General features: G+C 41.3%; 1 pseudogene; it reads right to left on the bottom strand.

Annotated features, from left to right (window-relative positions):
* Nucleotides 1–5,110: 5,110 nt before the first annotated feature.
* Nucleotides 5,111–5,372, bottom strand: LOC144829615 (18S ribosomal RNA; annotated as a pseudogene).
* Between the last annotated feature and the right edge of the window lie 361 nt (nt 5,373–5,733).

The following is a 5,733-nucleotide window of genomic DNA, read 5'->3' on the forward strand; positions in this document are numbered from 1 at the left end:
GTGGTGTCTGATGGTCTTTTGGATCTGATTGGAGAGAGTGCTAAACGTGCTCACAAATGTGAGCCTCTCCAAGGGGTTTTTTTTTGGGCTTCTCTCTAAGAGGGCCTCCCTGTTGTTATTAGCAGCTCTTTTCCAGGCCCGCTTCACTAGATGTTTAGGATAATATCGAGCCTGTAGCTGTTTAGAAAGGACTCCTGCGTGGTGGTTGAAGAGATCTGTAGTAGAACAACACAAACTGTAACTCGGAACGTTTGATTTATTTGATCACATGCCCTTGTGCATTACAATATGTAGGACACACTACTAGGAAAATAAAATTAAGGATCAGTGAACACAAGAGCACCATTCGGTGCCGCAAACAGTCGACGAGGATGACCACCCACTTCAATCAGAAAAATCACAAGGCAGATGACTTGAGATGGGTAGTAATTGAACAACCCTTTATTCCACCCCACATTAGTGATATATCAAAATTTTTGTTCATTAAAGAACAAAAATGGATATACAGATTGAAGAGCGACAGCTGTGGGCTCAACGACGACATTCCTTGGACCATGATATAATGGAGTAATACTGTACAATACACACATTGGTTGACGTTCCCCCATTTTGTTCGGGGGCGCACATATCTGGATAACCTGACACTGACCATAACTACGACATGAGGCTACTCTGACTGTTATGGGATATGAAATAGGGAGTATAACATATCCAAAAGAGAGTATAACATACTACACAAGCCTGAGGGTCCTATGGGCTCCAGAGTCCATAGTAGCCTTCAACAACTGAGTTATTGGACATCGTTGTGCTCTTGTCATCGATATGCCTACCTGCGGTGCATGATAGCAATTGCATCATATCTATATCTTGGATTATAGGCTTGCTTCAATTAGACGCCTATATTGGCAACAATCACAGAGGCATAATTTATGTTACACCTTGCCTACTGTTCAGACTGGTGTTATTCTAACCAGAACAGTTTCACTTGGAAGTACTAGTGGGTGCACACACACTCGTTTAATATTGGTACCTCATTGACAATCTGAATCCCCACAAATGTTATGGTTGACCGGTATCCTGGCTATTTAGTTGGGTTCCGTTGGTCCGTTCCTCAAGACTGCAGTTATTAGCGCTAAAACTTAGCCAAATGCACTTCTGCAGGCTTTGTAATACTAACGCGTTAGTGTTGCAGGGCCCGAGCATGCGCACTCGCGGGCCGCTGTTGGAATCATCGACGGCGGTGTGGCGCGAGGCCCGCGCATGCGCATTTGCAGGTATAGCGGCTGTATCTGGGGCATGCGCAACTCTATGGGCATAGCGATTTGTGATGAGACGCCGTTTTTAACCACACATGCGTGGCGTGACTGGGTCTCTTTGGTTTACCAATTACGGAGCAATTAACCAATTGTTGAGCGTATTTAAGCGGCGCGGGACCCGCCTACCGTCACCTCCACTTCCTCTCGGATGCCGGTGAGAGGTACCGACGGATAGGTGAGTCCCGCGCTCGTTCTCTGTACAAGCTCGCTCTCTGTATAATTCAGTTACTTTAGGTGACTTTAAGTCTGACTCTGGTCTTCTTCCTTGGGTTTTATTATTGCTCCACTTTTTTGACTTTAATGATTAGTCTTTATAAGTTGGTAGCCTGCAATCTAAGGTGGTTAGACAGAGAACCATACCAAGAAACAGACAATGGATAGGTTCCATTTTTTCTCTGGCAGGGTCTATTTATGATTTGAGCTGAATTGAGGCGTTACATTGCTTTAGAAGACTACGTTTGATTGGGTGCACGTATAAATTGAACAGATTAGGAAGTAGCACCATTGAACTATATTACAGGGTGGCTACACCTTTTTTTCCTTTCTGTCTGTGCATACTTAGAGCGGGGCCTCACATACCCGAGCGGTTGCCGGTAAAGGTGAGGTCTTCACCCACAGAAAGCTGGGTGAGTACATGATATAAGTAATTCTTACATCTTGTCCTGGTGCCCTGTGCAAATGCAATAGGAGCTGTGTAAGAGTTGTATATCACAATTGAATACATTTATAGATTAACAAGAGTACTATACTCCTGATGTGTCTGGAATAAGCACTGGGTGATGGGATTGGTTTGAAGTGCATAGATGAATAGTGTGTATATTCTTTCCTTTTCTCTAGGTGAGAATTGGTGGTCTACTTCATAAGGATACATTGGGGCTCCAAGGTCCTGGCAGTAAGACTTTTTGTACTATTTGATCACTATTATCACACATACATAATTATCATCACGCACCACATTTTGGTTTTAGCAGTAGCATTTCTATCCTTTTAGGTCCTGATGAAAGCCGGATAAATTAGTCCTCATGGCAGAAACATGTTGACCTTCCTGCACCACGCAACGGGGTAGCTATAAATTCTCAACTACCTACGTGCTTGTTTTAATCATTGACACTGGAACATCCCTTATTAAACATATTTTTGTTCCACTGATCAATTTTTATTTCACTTATTGTTCTGCACTGCACTACATCAACACCACCTTTGAGATACCTTAGGCTGGAGTATACCATCGGTATCCACCTCCATACCATCAGATGATGGTCAGGGTGAGGGTTGGATCCTTCATGAATCTCAAGTGACGATATTCCACCAGTCAGGGTGGCCCGATGAGACTTTTTTAGAATCTATCTCTAGCCTTGGGTATTACTCAAAAGGTATAGTTGCACTACTAGTCCCCCTCCAGTTCACACTCCTTGACACCACTCATAGACCTGATTGTCCTCTTTCTTGTTGTTTAACTTATATGCTTCAAGATTTATAGGACACATTCTGCTATGTATTTTATTCTATCTATTGTAATTGGGCGACTAGATGGCCGGAAATTGAAAATCGCCTCATATGGATTCAACTTCCATTTTGTGTGCCTTCTGTGTAGACCACATGCCTTTAAATTATCATATTGTAGTAGGCTATGCTATAGAATGTGTTGCAGATGCAAATTAAGCTCTATCTAGTGTGGATCATGAATTATGACACAATATATGTGACACATTTTACCAAAACTGGAGGCAGCATTCTAAAAATATGAATGGAATCAGGGAATGATTACTACTACTTCTAAACATGCCACATGCATGGACAGTGACACAGGACAGTGGCATGATGGTAGATTTATGCTGCACCTGGAATTATGGATACAGATTGTATGGTTTTAGAATTATGGGACAAAATGTAAGGCATACTTTTTCGAACATGTGACACAATTGAAAAACATCGTACATTCAACTTCACATTTTGACAAATTTCCAATATGCCACATACATGATAATTCAAATGGGTAAGTAGCACAAGACGAGGAACACAGTGTTGTTTAATTTATGTTTCTATCATTTATAGATTGTGAATTATAGCCAAAAGCATAAAGTGTTTTTCAACATACATGAAAGTGAAAAAGAAAAACCTACCTGAAGCTTACACTTGATTTGTGCCTTGTCCCTATAAGCCACAAACATCAGAGTTGGCACTATAAAGTGTACATGTCTTAGCTACATACTGCAATTTAAATTAAGTCAGTACCTCATACGCTTCAAGAATTATAGTGCACCATATACCCTGTAGTATATCCTATCCATTTCAATGGGGCAACCAGATGGCCGCAAATTGAAAATCGCCTCATATGGATTCAAATTGCATTTTATGTACCTTGTGTGTGAGCCACATGCATTTAAAATGGCACACTGTAGTAGACTGTGCTATAGAATGTGTTTCAGTTGGAAATCAAGCTCTATCTAGTATGGATCATGACCGATGACACAATATACGTGACACATTTTGCAAAAACTGGAGGGAAATTTTTAAAAACATGCATTTAATCACTGAATGATTATCACCACTTCTAAGCATGGCACAGTCATGAAAATGAACACAGGACAGTGGCATGATAGTAGCTTTATGCTGCACTTTGAATTAATTACGGATCCAGATTGTATGGTTTTAGAATTATGGGACAAAATGTAAGGCATACTTTTTCGAACATGTGACACAATTGAAAAACATCATACATTCTACTTCACATTTTGACTAGTTTCCAATATGCCACATACATGATACTTCACAAGGGTAAGTAGAACACGACTAGGAACAATGTGCTGTTTCAATTATGTCTCTATCATATATAGATTGTGAATTATAGCAGAAAGCATAAAGTGTTCTTCAACATACATGAAAGTGAAAAAGAAAAACCTACCTGAAGCTTACACTTGATTTGTACCTTGTCCTTATAAGCTACAAACATCAGAGTTGCCACTATAAAGTGTACATGTCTTAGCTACATACTGCAATTTAAATTAAGTCAGTACCTCATACGCTTCAAGAATGATAGTGCACCACATACTCTGTAGTATATCCTATCCATTTCAATGGGGCGACCAGATGACCGCAAATTGAAAATCACCTCGTATGGATTCAAATTGCATTGTATGTACCTTGTGTGTGAGTCACATGCATTTAAAATGGCACACTGTAGTAGGCCATGCTATAGAATGTGTTACAGTTGGAAATCAAGCTCTATCTAGTATGGATCTTGACTGATGACACAATAAACGTGACACATTTTGCAAAAACTGGAGGCCAATTTTTAAAAACATGTATTTAATCACTGAAAGATTCTCACCACTTCTAAGCATGGCACAGGCATGAAAATGAAAACATGACTGTTGCATAATGTTAGCATTATGCTGCACTTTGAATTATGGATCCAGATTGTATGGTTTAAGAATTATGGAACAAAATGTAAGGCATTTTTTTTCGAACATGTGACGTAATTTAAAAACATCATACATTCAACTTCACATTTTGACTACTTTCCAATATGACACATACATGATATTTCACTTAGGTAAGTAGCACAAGACTAGGAACAATGTGCTGTTTAAATTATGTCTCTATCTGAAATTGCTTGCATTGATCACTTGGTAAATCTCACCATGTATGATTTCTTCAGGGGCCACAAAATCTTTTGTCACCATTTTGACACTTGCACCTGTGTCTCTCAAAGCCGTGGATCCTCGTTAAAGGATTTAAAGTGTACTCATTCCAATTACAGGGCCTCGAAAGAGTCCTGTAGTGTTATTTTTCGTCACTACCTCCCTGAGTCGGGAGTGGGTAATTTGCGCGCCTGCTGCCTTCCTTGAAAGTGGAAGCCGTTTCTCAGGCTCCCTCTCCGGAATCGAACCCTGATTCCCCGTTACCCGTGGTCACCATGGTAGGCACAGAAAGTACCATCGAAAGTTGATAGGGCAGACATCCGAATGTATCGTCGCCGTCACGGGGACGTGTGATTGGCCCAAAGTTATCTAGAGTCACCAAAGCGGCCGGGCGAGCCCGGATTGGTCTTGGTCTGATCAACACTCATGACTGTTTGCGGGTTCCAGTGGACTCCAGGACCTGATAGTATATCTCAGGTGACATAGCAGGAGTGGCTAGGGTCCATTACTAGCCCCTAGGCACACCATTGACTCATATTTGTAACATTTCGAGGTGTTTGGGGTCCTCAGAGTCACGTCATATTTCTAGGTATTGACCCCAGGCCCCCCTAGTATACCTCAGATTTCATGGCAGGAGTGTCTATGGGCCATTTCTGGCCTCCAGGGGTGACTTTTTGAAGTTTCTGGGTCTAAGGGGGCAAAGTCACTTCTTCCACCCAGCCCAAGGTGCTCAAAATCGGGTACAATATCATGTCTTTCTCTTGGCTGGAAGC

The sequence above is a fragment of the Lissotriton helveticus genome, chromosome 4_1, assembly GCF_964261635.1.
Source record: "Lissotriton helveticus chromosome 4_1, aLisHel1.1, whole genome shotgun sequence".
Lineage (NCBI taxonomy): Eukaryota > Metazoa > Chordata > Amphibia > Caudata > Salamandridae > Lissotriton > Lissotriton helveticus.